Source organism: Protopterus annectens, chromosome 4.part0 (genome assembly GCF_019279795.1).
Source record: "Protopterus annectens isolate FY-2018-M chromosome 4.part0, PAN1.0, whole genome shotgun sequence".
NCBI lineage: Eukaryota > Metazoa > Chordata > Ceratodontiformes > Protopteridae > Protopterus > Protopterus annectens.
In genome coordinates this window covers 935,562,008-935,577,958 of record NC_056733.1, presented here as the reverse complement: position 1 = coordinate 935,577,958, position 15,951 = coordinate 935,562,008, and the positions used below count along the sequence as shown (strand labels likewise).

Below are 15,951 nucleotides of genomic sequence, written 5' to 3'. Positions count from 1 at the left end.
ATATTTGACCTTTACCAAAGTCAGTTATATCACAGTTGAGTTTCTTTTCCAATCCACAACCTCTCTCAACCTTAACCAAACAGACTTTAATGCCCTTCATACACTCAAAGGGCTGTCCAGCTGTTTCCTTGGTCAAAGTCTCCCATGACTCCTCAGTGTTACTATGGACCTTCTCATACGGTCTCTGGTTCCTTCTGACCAAAAGTTTCAGCCAACTAAGAGTACAGTGAACAGAAACTTGTTTCCACTTCTCCAGTAAATCAGCCTCGTCGTCAGTAAAGTTGTAGGCAGACAGCTTATCTACACAGAGACCCCTAGGGGGAATATTAAATTCCAGAGGGGGGACAGAAGGAAGTCCCAGAGTTTATAAGGGACATACATAACAGATTTGGAATCAAATTTGATGGGATCCAACAAGGAAAAAAGTAAATTATCTAGATGTAATGGTAGAAGGAATGGATAATGGAATAATTAGAACTAAAATATATAGGAAATTTTAGTAACACAACTATATATTGTATGGTGGAAGCGGTCATCCAATACATGCTATAGATTCAATACCATATGGAGAAAGTCTCAGAATAAAGAGGCTGTGCAGTAACAAAAGACTGATGAAGAGATGAATAAAACAGTAGATATGTTCATTAGTAAAGGGTACAAGCTTAATAAAATACAGGATGCTACAAGTAAAAATCAACAAAGATGGAAAAAAAAAAGGAAGCATGATGCACAATGTGAAAAAAATGGAGAAATGTACAGAGTTGAAGGACATTTGTGACAAAATATACAATTTTTAGTGAAAAGCTACTAGAGAGTGGGTGAAAGATGGTTGGGACATCCTAAGAGATGATAAACGCCTTGACTATATTCACAATAAAAAAAAATAAAAATTTTTCATATACTAGGTGAAGAAATTTAACGGATTTTTTGGTTCAAGGGGCATTTAAGTTACCAAATAGTGCCAGATACAAGGAAATCAGCCAACAAGGAACTTTTCCCTGCTGGAAATGTAGTATCTGTTCATTTATAAGAAAAATGTTTTTATATATTAAATGGTAGAAGATAAAGAAATAAATAGGTACTTATAACTGTGCAAGTGAAGGAATACATTGTTTAAGACATCATGTAATAAATACTACATTGGAGAAAGTAGGTTAAAGGAGCAATTACGTGACATTAAATAGGCGAAAGACATGAAGGGGACCCAGGGGGTTACAGGCAATGGTGTTGGAACACGTTTTAAAAGATAACTTTAGAATGACAGATGTAAAAAAACAACTGGGAAAGAAGGAATCTGTGTTTATTTTGAAATTTAACACAAAGTCCTGCAGGACTGAATCAAGAATGTAATTGGAAAGGTTTCCTGTAGTGATGTATCTTTAAAAAAATCTTTTGAAAATGTTCAATTGATGTTAACTGATGTATTAATTAGTGGATTATTTAAATGGTGCCGTTTTACTAGCGAGTCATACTCTGTAAAAGAGTTGTAGAAGCAGAGCAGTTATTTGGTGTGATTTGTATTCGTATTTTATTGAATTGGTTTTGGAGTTTCACTGGCTTTTTCTTTGTGTGGTGGAAAAAATTCCAGATACTTGTCCAACATAGCATCATAGAATAAAGTCAGTTCCTTCATGATATATTTTCCTAGCTGTTCAAAATGACTGTGGAAATCCCCTAGATTTAAACCAGTCCAGGGATCCATACCTGCCAGTTTGTCTTTCCTTTTCTGCAACCAGTCCTGGAAAGATACCTTGCCAGCAGGCTCCATATTAGTATCCACCCTGAAAATACCAGGAACAGCAGATGCTCCCTCCAAAGACAGGATGTAGAACAAATCCAAACACACAGCAACACAAAATATCCAAAAAATACACTCAGGAGGCAGTCACTGGAAAACTCCAACTTTTAATGGTGCTTCTGGTACCTCAGCAAACAGCTTTCAAGGAGTAACATAAGCCACCAGCCATTACCATTTTACATCAAACTGCCCCAATTAAAACAATCATCTCATCACCCAATAATCTACTACAAGAACCTGCTTGAACAAACATACCCTTAAAAGGACTAAAATATTTTTCCATATACAATAAGTTACAAAACATCATATATACAATATTATAACACATTTGATAAGAAAATGTAACGTGAAGTGAACAAATGCTTTAGTTGCTCATCTTTGCATACCACTGGCCACAAATCTTTAACCGACCAACTCAAAATATCAGAAAATGGGGAAAAATCTGGTAACAAAATACAGTACTTGATCCTGCCCATCAGTTTCCTGATCTGAATGATGCCTTTTAAAACCATCATAACTATTATGTCGCCTACCACAGCTGGTACCCCAACCTTTAACACACTATCCTTAGCTTTTTTCAAACACTAGAATAACCGATTTGCAACAATTTCTGTTCCACCTTCATAAACTCTTCTACCACCAAATTCTTATCAGAAGTATTCTCATAAATCCTTTAAACTCCTTTGCAGAGGTGGGGAGTTTATTTCCAGTGACTGCCTCCTGATTGTAATTTTTTTTAAGTAAAAATCTAAAAAAACATTCAAAAGGACGAAGAATGATGCTTATTCCAAGCCCTAGACTGACCTCCCTTTGCCAGACAGGCTCCTTCCATTCCAAGATGGCCTGAAACACATGTTCAGAACAAGCAACCACTACAGTCAGACACGTTGGTACTAAAAGAAAAAAAAAATGTTATGGATTGAAAGTACAGTTGTGTACATTTACCATAAATGTAGATGTTTGAGTGTACTCACTGTTGCAGTCATTACATTTGGGTAGAATCCCAAAGCTATGGTTGGGAGAATGGGTTTATACAGCATTAGGAGCGGCTATAAGAACTGCAGGACAGCAGTGGCAAAGCCAGCTCTGGATTTAGAGAAGAGAGGTGAATGTATGAACTGAGCTCCAGGTAGCAGCTTCTATAATGTCTCTGGTAGGAACCACTCTGAGAAAGGCTGCTGTAGTAGATGCAGCCCTAGTGGAATGAGATCTGATCCCCTTGGGGATAGGTTTACCATGGTGTATATAGCAGAATGAATACAATGGCTTATCCATTTGGAAATAGTCTGCTTTGAAATAGCCTTTCCCTCTGCCCCTGCAGCAAATGCCACAAACAGTTCAGATTTTCTTAGAGATTTTGTCCTAAGTAGAATCTGAGTTGTCAGTGTACATCCAATGAATGCAGAATCCGCTCACCCTTGTTCTGTGGACTGGGAAAGAAAGTTGGCAGATGAATGGTCTGATTAAGAGCCACACTGGATACCACCTTAGGCATAAAAGATGGATTGGTCCTGAGAGCCACCATGTCTGGATGAAAAATAATGAAAGGCTCCACTGCCATAAGAGCCTGTAATTCGGAAATCCTTCTAGCTGAAGTGACTGCTAAAAGGAAAGCTGTTTTCCAGGAGAGAAATTTTAGTTCCGCAGTAGCAGCTGGCTCAAAAGGAGGGAGAGTGAGTTTTTCCAAAACAAAATTGAGGTCCCATGCAGGAGTTGGTGCTCTCCTGGGAGGTCTTAAATTTTTGGCCCCTCTAAGATGCTGCTTTAGCAGAGGATGAGAGAAGAGGGGAGGTTCTGAGTTGTAATGGAGCTGAAATGGCAAAATCATGGATTTTTATGGAAGAAAAAAAGATACGCCCTTGTGAAGCATCTCAGTTTAAGTATTGCAGAATCTGAGGAATATTGGGCATTGCGCTCTACTTATTCCTTGCGATTGGTTCCAGACACAGAATCTTTTCTTTTTGTCAGCATAAGATTTTTCTAGTACTAGGCTTTCTATTCTCCAAAATAACAACATCCATCACAGGTTTGCAGAGAGATATGTCAAAGGTGAAATTAGTTGATTAGCCATGCTGCAAGATTCAAAGTTTGGAGCAGAGTGTGCAGAACTTGGTAGTTCTGCTGAGAGAGAGAGTAGGTAAGGCGTCACGGAGGAAGGTGCGACACTGCGCAGGAGTGGGTACCAGTGTTGGCAAGGCCAGTCTGGAGCAATCAGAATCATTTTTGGTTTGTCCTGTCTGACTTTTAGTAGGACTTTGGAGAGCAGAGGCAGAGGGGGAAAAAGCATAGACTGAAAGAGCATCCATTTTCCAAGCCTTTTTGTGATGAACTCTTGTGCAGAATTTGTCCAACCGATAGATCTTTTTGCCTCACCCCAGAACTGTCTGGGCTCCCCCCATTTGCGTGTCAACATGTTGAAAACTTGTGGTTCCAATTTCCATTCGTGTGGGTCCATAAGACTTCTGCTTAGTTCGTCGGCCAGAGTATTTAGCTTTCCTGGCAGGACTTGAGCTTATAGTTGTATCTGATAAGTCAAGGCAGTGTTCCACAATACCATGGCCAGTCTGCAAAGGGGGTAGGAATATGTACCTCCCCGCTTGTTTATGTACCACACAACTGTGGTATTGTCCGTCTATCATTAGTTGTCCTGGATGAAGGTAATCCTTGAAGGCTGTCAGAGCATTCTGTACAGCTAGCATCTCTTTCTGATCGATATGTAGGTGCAGTTGATTTGGGCTCCATTTGCCCTGAATGCACTTTCCTGCCAGATGAGCCCCCCAAGCATAGTCCGATGCATCTGTAGTTGGGGTTTGGGTGGCAAGGAGTGGAGTGAATGACAGTCCCTTGTTTTGGTGGCAGGCTTCTGCCCACTATAGAAACTACAGTTGCAAGCAAGGTACAATAGGAATCGTTCCCAGGCTGTGAATGTTGATTCCATAAACTTCAAGTACCACCGAAGTTTCCTCATATGCAGTCTTGCATATGGAATTAGAAGAATGCAGGAGGCCATGAACCTCAAGGCCTGCAGAATTTGCCTTGCAGATAGCAGGTTGCGTGTGGCCACCTATTTGAAGTAAGTCACCAATTGAATTTGCTTTTCTGGCATAAGCCAAGTCATCTGGGCAGTTGTATTCAAGCTTGCACCCAGGAATGTAATTTTTTGAGTGGGTACCAGTTGTTTAGGGTACACCATAAACGAAAAGAAATCACAAGTTAGAACCCTTTTTACAAATGCCAGATGCTTTAGAAGAATGTCCTTGTTTTCTGCCCAAATTAGACAATCGTCCAGGTATGGACATATATGAAAATTTCTTTGCCTGCAAAATGCAATTACTGGAGCCAGGCACTTTCTGAAGACCCTGGGCACAGCAGATAAGCCAAAGGGCAGTGCAGAGAACTGGTAATGCAAGTAACCTGCTTTGAAGCGGAGGTATCTTCTGCAAGATTTCCTGACTGGGATATTCAGGTAAGCCTCTTAAGTCTAGAGTTACCAACCAGGCATTTTTGCCTAGCATAGGTAGTAACTGTTGAAGAGTCAGCATCTTGAATTTTGGAATGTCCAGAAATGTATTTAGAGTGGATAAGTCCAGAATTGGACATCATGATTTGTCTTTTCTGGGTACTAGGAAAAGTCTTTACTAGAAACCTTGTCCCTTTTCCTCTTCTTGTACTGGTTAAATAACCCCCATATTCATGAGGGACAGAACTTGTTTTTTGGGCCTCTGCCCACTGATTTGGGGGCAGATCTGGCCATCCATTTGGGATTGGCAACGTGAGGAAATGAAATCTGTATCCCTGGGATACTATATTTAAAACCCATTTGTCCTGGGTAATCAGTTGCCAGTTTTGTGCATGAAGTGCCAGTTTCCCCCCAAAGGGGCGGCTAAAGCGCTTGGTGAATGTAGAGGAAAGTCATCAAGACTGTTTTCCGTAGGGAGGTGCCTTGTTGCTTCCAGATTTGGAGGTGGAGGCACCCCACTGTTTTGTTCTAAAAGTTTCTTGTGACTGAAACCTGTAGCCTTTGAAATGTCTGGATTTGACTTGAGCGGCTCTTGAGGGAACTGGAAAGGACCAGTTCTTAGTAGGCCAGTGCCTACTAAATCTGGGAAGCTGCACTTGTAAGAAATCTTTTACATGCATAGATTTAGCTTTATCTTCCATCTTTTTTAAAACTTCTTCAGCCTTATTACCAAAGAGACTGCCCTGTTGTAAAGGAGCATCCAACAATTTTGCTTTAACATGGTCAGGCAGATTTTGCTCTTTTAGCCAAGCATGCCTTCTTAGCACAAATCCAGTTACAGCAGCCCTGCAAGAGGCCTCCAAGGAATCAAAGCCACATTGCAAAGTATGTTTTCCAACTTGTTCAGCAGAATGTAATAAATCCTGCAAATCTTTATTTTCCACACAGTCAGAGATTAACATAATTTTCTGTTTAAGTAGTCCCATGACATGCTGTTGATATTTAAGCATATGAAATTGACAATTTAAAGCCCCGATTGCCAAGGTTGCAGACGTGTAAACCTTCTTACCCCATCTACCCAGCACCCTCCATCAGAAGGGGTAGGATTTTTAGCAGTAGAAGCCTTAATGCCCTTGGGACCCTGAGAAATAGTTTCAGGATCAGCAGTAGGGCTTTAGAAAAAAGTATTTGTGAGTCAGGAACCCTTTAGTATCCGTCTGACTTACTAGGAGCCAGAGGCAAAGAATCAGGAGTCATACTAGATTCTGAAAAAACATCAACAAGGTCTAAAACAGGAGGTAAAGCCAAAGGCCTATGCTGAGGAAGAAGAAAATCCCTAAGTCTCTTTTTAGATTCAGAGAAATCCTGACTTTCCCAGTGAAAATGTTCCCTTAAAGGTATGTAAAGTTTCTCCAAAAAGAAATCCTCAGGGGTAGAAGCAGAAGGGATGAATCTTCTGCATCAGAGTCCTCATAAGTAGGTATAGATAAATCCTGCTCATTAGAAGAATCAGAAGAAAAAGAATCCTGATCTGAAGATTCATAGTCCGTGCCTTGCCTAGGCATATTAGCAGGAGGGGGTTGGCTACCCCTGATCAAGGTAATTAAATAGTCATTTTGATCATTTGTTTTTTTAGGCATTGGGGCCTGCACACGTGGCCCAAGCATCATTTTTTTAGACCTAGAAGTAGATTTTGGCCTTAGTTTTGAAGGAGGAGTCTGTTTAACATGCAAATCTTTAGGCCTGAAAACACCCTCAGAAGCCGGTGCCTGCACAACGGCTCCAGACCCACCTAAGGTAGAGACATCCGCAGGTTCAATACTTGAAGCATCTTATGACATACCGGACTCCGAATGGGTCTCAGTAGAGGGCTGCGAATCAAAAGTAGTGGGTATCAGGGGCTACGAAAGCACCTCACAGAGTAACAGCGAACTAGCGACTGGCTTAAGAGAAGTGTAGTAGTTAAGTTTTGGACCTCGAAGGTCTGTCTTTCTTAGCGTTTTTTTTTTTTTTTTTTTTTTTAAGGTACTCTGGTAGTCTGATTGCTAACAGACGTCATTTCTGGATAGTTAAATCGTGATCCAAAATATTTAGAAGCAAAAATATACTGATGTTTTAACAGTGCACAGATTAAGTCTAGCACAAAACCAACAGCAAGGTACGTTACGTTCAGGGCCTAGTCAAGGAATACAGTACAAAGGAAAATCCTTACGAGTTATTTGCTTCCCACAAGTAATGCAATTATTAACTTTTACTGACATTGGTAAGGAGCAAGACAAAAAGTTTCCCCACCGGGGTACTTAGCTTTTAGTTGAAGACTTCGGTTCTGAAACTTGAAAACGAAAATTTCACGGGTCAGCCGACCGGCACTTGCCGCATGGTGCCTGAAGCAGAAGCAGTTCGCAAGAAAGACTACTATAATGGCGTCGGCTGCATGCTTTATACCCCCGACGTCATGGAAGAAAGGACAGCAACCGATGCAGGACCCAAGACTTTGTTAATCAGGCTGACTGAGGGCAACCTGCCAGCAGATTACCCAAATGTAATGACTGCAACAGTAAAACACGAAGAAGAACATCAACAACTTAACAATTGTACTCTTAGAAAGGTGATCTGGAAAACCAGACAAGGTCTTAGTAGAGGTCTGTCCAAGTCCCAGATGATGCAAATGGCAATTTGGAAGGGAGGTAAGGAGGGAGAGACATTGAAAATCGACGAAAATGAGAACACTGATCTCACATTATGGTAAGTACACAATGAAAAGTCATGTACTTACCATACAAGGTATGGGTGTTGTCCATTTTTATTCCTCCTCACTAATGGGTCTCAGCTCCAATATCAGATCCAACTCACACCCTTTCCAAGGCTTAGGATCCAAGTCTCAAGCTCCTCCCTCTACCTATAATGCACCATAACTTCAACTCCCCAAATTGTGGTTGCTACAACTAGAGAGAAGGAAGTATCTCAGGCTCAAACCTAGAACCCATGGGTTGTGATTTCTTCCACGTACTTCTCAAAGGCACCAGGCCAGGGGATAGCTGGAAGGGACGTGAAGAGGAATGATAATAGACAGCACAGATGCAAAGTTATGGTAAGTACATAACTTTTAAAAATCGGATGTTGTCCTTTTCATTCTTACTCATAAATAGGTTCATAGGTTCGTACTAGGCTATCTGCCCTAGAGCATTTATAAGCCTAGCCAGAGTGTGTGTGGCTTTCACCACCCCTTAGGATGAGAATACTATGCCCTTTTAGGGTTTAGTTTACTGTGCCTCTGTCTAGTAGTGACACAGAGATGACCCCCGGGGTAAACCTACTATCTCCCATCCACTCATCGAGATTTCTCTTGAATAGAGTCAGTGAGGGGCTCTGCCTAACATGGACTGGGATTTTGCTCCAGAGTGTAAGGAGCCTCTGGGTTATGAATCTGTCCCTCCAGCACGTCCTATTTATTTCTGTGTTGAGGTTTAATTCTCTTGTTCTCGTGGCGCTGATGGATTTGGATTTTCTGAGGTGGAGCATGTCCATTAATTCCGGATTGGATATGGCCTTGTACGTCAGGCACAGATCACCTCTGAGTAGGCGGTATGCGACTGAATAGAGCTGGAGTTTTTTCAGTAGGGCAGCATATGACATATGTTTAAGACCCTTTATTCTCTTGGTGAGGAACTTTTGGGGTCTTTCCAACTGCTGCAGATGTCGGGTGAGATACATCCCAAATGGGGCATTGTACTCAATCATTGGCCTGATAAGAGAAGAGTACAGGGGCACAATGACCTCTCTTGATCTGGATGTGAAACCCTTCATAAGGTGGGCAATATAGAAGGTCTTCCTAACCACTTTGGCAATGTGAGTGTCAAATGAGAGGTTACTGTCAACTTGGGTCCCTAGGTCCCTGATTACCTCTTCCGTACTTAATGGATTACCACCTATGTGGTAATTTGTCGGTACCTTGTTTTTCCCAAAGGGTATGACTATACATTTTTTGGCGTTCAGCTTAAGGCCATGGCTCTGGCACCAATTATCCGTTTCTATGAGGCCTCTCTGAAGGATGTTTGTGTCCGCTGGAGTATCAATTATGGCGCCCAGTTTGCAGTCATCTGCAAACTTGGTCAGCCGCAATCCTCCCAAGTTTGCCTGTACCTCGGAAAAATAAATGCCGAACAAGAGGGGTCCCAGGACTGAGCCCTGTGGGACATCGCTTGTGACTGGCTTAGAGTCTGACACAGCTCCAGCAACTCTGACCCTGTGGGTTCTGTCCTTGAGCCAGTTTGCAACCCATCTTGTGACATATGGGTTTACATTTAAGCTGGTGAGTTTGTCTATGATGCCCGAGTGGGGTATTGTGTCAAAGGCTTTTGCAAGGTCAAGGTAGGCTGTGTGAACTGCCTTACCCTCATCAATGGCCTTAGTGACAGTTTCAAAAAAGTCGACCAAGTTCAAAAGGCAGGATCTGCCCTTGACAAAGCCAAATTGGGTAGGATCCAATGTCTGTAGGTCCCCAATGTCTTTGTTTATGAGTTCCATAATGATCCTTTCCATAGCTTTGCAGACCAGGCTCGTCAAGCTTATGGGGCGGTAATTTCCAGGGTCCGTAGAAGCACCGCCCTTGTAAAGTGGGACCACTGTTGCCGTACACCACTCTTTGGGTACGTATCCTGTAGTAAGGCTAATATTAAACAGCAGCCTTATGTGTGGGTTTAGTTCCTCTTGGAGTTCATGTAACACACAGCCAGGGACACCATCCGGTCCCATTGATGCTGTGTTTTTAGCTTTAGAGAGGGCGGCTCTCACCTGGGCATCTGAGATGTTAGGGAGGCTACACTCTGCTGGGATAGTTATTTCTCCTTTTGGGGGGGGAGGGGAGGAGAAATTTGCACTGAACCTGTCTGCCAGAATGTTGGCAATGTCAGTGGGTTCAGTGTATTTTGTGTCATTTTGGACTAACTGAGCATATTTGGGAGTTTCTACCCAGGTTTCTAACATAGCTAAAGAAGGCCTTGTGATTGAGAGAAAAATCGCAAAAGACACAAAAAAGACAAAGTTGGCCTTGGATGATTTTATGAGTGATCGTAGTTTTTTGCTAGTACTGATCAGAGATGCCTTCCCTTTTAGGGATTTTGCTCTGTCATGTAGTAGCTTCCTCCTCCTGTTGTAAAGTTTGTTTATGGCTGGGGTCCACCAGACCAGGCGCCTGCCTTTGGGGAATGGGTCTTGGTTTTATTTGGGATTGCATGATCCATGCATTCTTGAAGGTGCCCATAGAAGGCATTTGCAAAGGATTCAGCAGTGTGGGTTGTGGTTTCCACTGGCCCAGGGGCCTTGAAGGATACCACTTCAGTCTTAAGAAGTGTGAAGTTTGCTTTTGAGAAGTTCTTCACTGTGGTCTTTTGTGCAGGGGGTGGGGGTGGGATGTGGATTTCCAGTGAGATTAATTTATGGTCTGATCTTACCAAAGAGGGATATACTTCCAGTGTGGAGCATTTTGTCCCCATGTTTGTGGTGATCAGGTCTAGTATATTGTCTCCTCTTGTGGGAATGGTGACTAGTTGTTCCATTTCATCTGAGTTTATGAATTCTAGGAACCTTTGGGCTAGGGTGATGGGGCTAGAGTAATGTTCCCAGTCTATGTTTGGGTAGTTGAAGTCTCCCAAAATGATGGTATTTGGAGAGACATTCATACTCTCCAGTGTCTTCAGGAAGGCTGTGTGGGGTTCCTGAGTTTGAGAGGCTGGTCTGTAGCATGCTACAAACTGTAAGGCAGTTTTGCCTATGGTTAGTTGCACCTGGATAGTCTCAGATGCTTTGTGCATTGCCACTAACCTGGAGGTGTGGGTATCTTTGATGAAAAGATACTCCCCCTCCTTTTGTGGTTCGGTCCAAGTTTTGGGGCCGGAAAGCATGATATGAGGTAAAACCTGATAGTGCTGGGGTGCTCTCAGGAGCCTTGAACCAGGTTTCAGTCACTGCACAGACATCGATGTTCTCCATACTGAGGAGGGCTTCGAGGGTGTGCATCTTGAGGTTTAGACTTCTGGCATTGAGCAGCATTACCCTTAGTTTTTTTCCACTTGTGTTTTCTAGGGTGGTAGGTGTGTCATTTGAGCCTTGCCTAAAAAAGGCACTATGGGGGTGGCAAGAGCCTTGGCCAATATCCGGAAGCCCAGGGGTGACAGGTGCAAGCCATCCCTTGCGAAGCAGCATGGCTTGTCAAGCATGTCATCCCAAGCAGACAGACATTGGATCCCCTTAGAATGACACCAGTAATTAAGCCAATTGTTAAAACTGATCATTTTGTCTTTGTACTGTGGCATCATTCTTGGTGAGGGTAAGATGCTGCTCAGGGTCAGGGTCATACCGGCCTGGGCTACATAATCAGAGAGCTCCTCTATGTCTCTTTTCATGTAGTCCAGGGAGGTACGTCTCAGGTCATTCACACTGGCATGTACAATGACCGAGTCATATTTGTACTTGCTGTGGAGTGACCTGAGTGCTTGTGTTATGTGGTGGATTCTAGCTCCCGACAGGCAGCTTACTGTGACCTTTTCCTTGTTCAGTCTGGTGAGCGGGACATCAGTGTGTCTGACTATGGAGTCCCCTATTACAAGTGTGTCTGGCATGTTGTTTGGCCTTAAGGGCTGTGACTGTTTAGCACACTGACAGTGTGAACTATGTGTTGCATGTGCTATGTCTTGACGTGGTGGTTGCTTGGGTGTCTGCTCTGGAGGCCTCTGTTGTTTTGGTAGATTTTTAATCAGCGCCTCAGAGTATGTTTTTGTGTGTTTATGTGTTTGGTTTGCAGTTGTGATGGTTCTATGTGAGACTGGGTTTGTGGTGTGGCAGAGTCCCCAGCTACGTATTCCCTGGTGGCCCTTAAGGAAGGATGTATCGTAGCACAGTCCAGCTAAAGCATGCCCTGGTCTTAGAAACAATATCCAACTTATAATATGAAAAAAAAAAGGAGTCCTAGGCCACGTGGCTGCAGCACACATTTCATCAATTGAGGCTCTGGAAGAGTAAGTGGATGAAGCAGTCATAGCCATAATGGAATGATGCTTGGGAGATTGGGGCAAGTCTACACCTTTCTCAGAGTAAATATAAGGAATGCAGTTAGTTACCCATTTAGCTAAAGTGATTTTCAAAACTTCCTGTCCTGACAGGCTTGTTGAGAAGGAGACAAACAGCTGATCAGACTTCCTATGATTCTTTGTTCTGTGCCAGTAGAAATGTAATTCTGTGAATATCCAGGAGATATAAAAAATATTCATCTTTGTTTAAAAAATTGGGGGAGAAAAATGACAACTGAACTGGTTAATGTCGGACTCTTTGGCCATCTTAGGCATGAAAGGAGGATTTGTTCTTAAGGATACTCTTATCTTAGTGAAAAATTATGCAAGAAGGCTTGGTTGACAAAGCTTAGAGTGCCAATATTCTCTTAGTGGAAGTAATAGCTACTTGGATATTTCCAAGAAAGAAATGTTATGTCTCAAGAATCTGCCGATTCAAAAGGGTTCTGGGCAAGACCTTGCAGTACCACCATGAAATCCCAAGGGGAGGAGGAGCTTTTATTGGAGGTCTAAGGTGAAAAACTCCCTTCATGAAAGCCTTACATAGTCTGGAAGAAAAAGGGAAGAAAAGGGACAAATCTCCTCCCAGCATGAAAACTAGATATGGCAGCCAGTTGGAGTTTGATGGTGGAGAAACTAACTCCTTCTTGAAAAAGAGTGCCAAGAAAAAGAAGAATAGATGATGCAGATGTTGATAAAGGATTGATATTCTCCGACGCCAAAATAGAAAACCTCTTACACTTGCTATTGTAGTCCTTTATCATGGAGGCAGTCTGAGAGACCAGGATGACATCACGTACAGAGGGTGCAAGTCTGGCCTTTCTTACAATTACTGGAATTGGAGAAACCATGTGGTCAGCTTGACGGCATGAAGACTGGGACGTTGTCTTTCTGAATGGTGAGATATGAGATACTGTATGGGATTCGGAATCCAATGCCGATACTTAAGGCAAGACCAAAAGAAAGGGGAACCACACCGGACAAGGCCAGAAAAGGTCAATGAAGATTAAGGAACTCTTCAACCTGCTGGCCTTCTGTAGAACTTTTGGGGTTAATGGTAATGGGGTTAAGCATAAGAGACCTGGGGGCCAATCGTGGACTACAGCATTCCTCGGTGACTCCCCCTCCAGGGGGATCAGAGCAAAATACTTCCACTTGAAGGGAGAGGCAAAAAGGTCACAACTGATTGAGGGACCACTCAAGAGGGGTGAAGATTGACCTCCTGAGTCTGCTAGAACAGTGGTTACCCCCAGAATGTGTGTTGCAATCAGAAAATGGTCTGAAGATATTGCCCATTCTCAAACTCTCATGGCCTCCCTGCACAACAGATGAGAACGAGTTCCTCCTTGTTTGTGGATGTACCACACTACCGACATGTTGTCTTTGTAAATTCCAATCGTTCCCAGATGGGGAACGTACTGGAAAGCTTGCAACATAAGGAGGACTGCTCTCATCTCTAGGACACTGATATGCAGTTTGGTATCGGCAGGCGACCACATGCCTTGGACTACCTTCCCTAGGAAATTACCCCCCCCACCAGACCATTAACAGTGTGGCCACTGTGGCTATGGCAGGGAGGAGAGAGAAAAGTAGTGTAATTCGAGCCACCACTGTGGACAATTCCTGCAGATCAAAAACAGTTTTACGGGAGCAGGCAGTGGTCGACAAAGAATGGATCACTGAACTGTTATGGTCCACTGGAGAACTCAAAGAACTCGTTAAGAGGACTAGCAAAATAGCAGCTGCCACTGACCCTAGAGCCTGTAAAACCAACTTGGCCGGTGGTTGCGGGCAATCTAGTACATCCCGACAGTGTTGTCTCAGAGATAAAATGGGATGAATTAACATGGAGTTACGTTCCTATAAGTTTTGAACAGGTGTCAAGCTCGATTTTGCTAGGTTTACTGTAATGCCCAGGTGGCTGAAAAATTCTCAGATAGTCCCTTGATTGTATCAGAAGATGCATTGTCAGTGCAGTAAGAAGCCAAAATCGGAAACGCATCACATCCCTTTCACCTCAGGTGAGCAGCTACAACTGCCAACATCTGGTCAACACCCAGGGGGCTGTGGTGAGTCGAAAGGGCAGCACCCTGAACTGATAATAACTGGCTCCCAGCTGAAAGCGCAAATTACTTCTGGAGCATCTGTCGATCCTGATGGGATATAGTATGTATGCATCCTGAAGACCATGGGGCATATCTAATTGTCCTTGCATAACAGTGACAGGATGGACTGAATGGTAACCATACAGAACTTTGACTTCCTGAAAAACAGATTAAAGATGCGGAGATCCAGAACAGGTCTCAGGTCCCCCATCTTTTTTAGCACCAAAAACAACTCCCTTTGTTCAGTCAGGACGTCTTGGAGGACTCTTTTGTACAAGTATTTGAACTTCTCGTAGTGCATACTCCCTCTGATTGGGTGGAATGTCAGGGAGTCTCCTCCTTGGACCTGGAGGAGGTAGAAAAGGGAATGTAATAGCCTCTGAATATAATGTTTAGCACCCAAGAATTGTTTGTTATACTTGTCCAGGCATCCAGGTGCAAGGATAGAAGATGCCCAAATGCCTCCCGAGATGGACAGTCAGGCAGCGATTCAGGCACGCTGGAAGGGCCCATCAGGGAAGGGTCCCCTGGAACCTTGATTCTGCGCACCCACCTGCCTCAGACTGTGTCTGCCAGTGAAACCTCCTCCTCCTCTGCCTCTGGAGGATGTATCCCCACGTGAGTCCTATAAAGAGCCTTGCAAATTCCTGAACCAAGTTTTCTTACCTCTTCGCTGATTTCTGGAGAAGGTCCTCTGAGGAGGAGTAGAGAACATGATCCCCCATGGCAGACACAGACTTTCCTTCTTGATCGCTGCAGGTTAGTGTCCGTTTCGTAGAAGGTTCAAACAAGGAGGATCCAAAGAGGGCATTAACAAAGGACACTTTGAAGGGTTCTGAAAAGTCGCAAAGCTGCATCCAGGCCTGATTCCTGATGGCTATGCCGGTACCAGCTGCTCGTGAGGTGCCTTCTGCTGCATGCAAAATCAGCCTGGAGGAATTAATGAGGGAAGAAAGAGTAGCCAGTTGGGAAGAAACTGGTTTTAGATCCTAAGACATAGTCTTGGGAAGAGAGTTGGATAATTCCTTGACCAGGTCTCTTGGCAGATGGGTTAAGTGCGCCAAGTAGTTCAATAACCTCAGTGAGAAGAAGGTGTAAACGAGCTTTCCATGTCGGTCCAATGCTCTAGACTCCTTGTTAGGAGGATGGAGAGAGTGGAGCTCTGCTCTGGTAGCGCCTTCTTAGTGGCTGCTGCAATGACAATGGCATCTAAAAGAATGCCTCTACTCCAACGCATATGATCCGATGGCGGACTCTGGAACCCATCAGGGCACTTTGGGATAGGCTCAACAGTGTCTGTTCCTTCCAGGGTTGGCAGGAGACTAGGTCAATCAGCTCATCTGTTGGAGGAGTCACTCAGGATGTAGATGGGCCAATCCCAAAAAACTCCAGGAACACAGATTCCTCAGAAGGAGGTGGTTGGGCAGACCATCCACCTTTCTGCCGGACGGGTCCTAGGATGGAGATGTCCTCAGGTGGTCATCAGGGAGATTCTTCTCCCTCATCGAAATCAATGACTTC

The 15,951-nt window shown here is 43.6% G+C and overlaps 2 protein-coding genes across 3 annotated transcripts in view; both read right to left on the bottom strand.

Annotated features, from left to right (window-relative positions):
- Positions 1-15,951, bottom strand: part of CCDC62 (coiled-coil domain containing 62) — a 1,334,937-nt gene that overhangs the window by 1,110,264 nt on the left and 208,722 nt on the right. The gene's annotated exons all lie outside the window — the stretch shown is intronic.
- Positions 1-15,951, bottom strand: part of DENR (density regulated re-initiation and release factor) — a 486,191-nt gene that overhangs the window by 439,819 nt on the left and 30,421 nt on the right. The window lies entirely within an intron of this gene.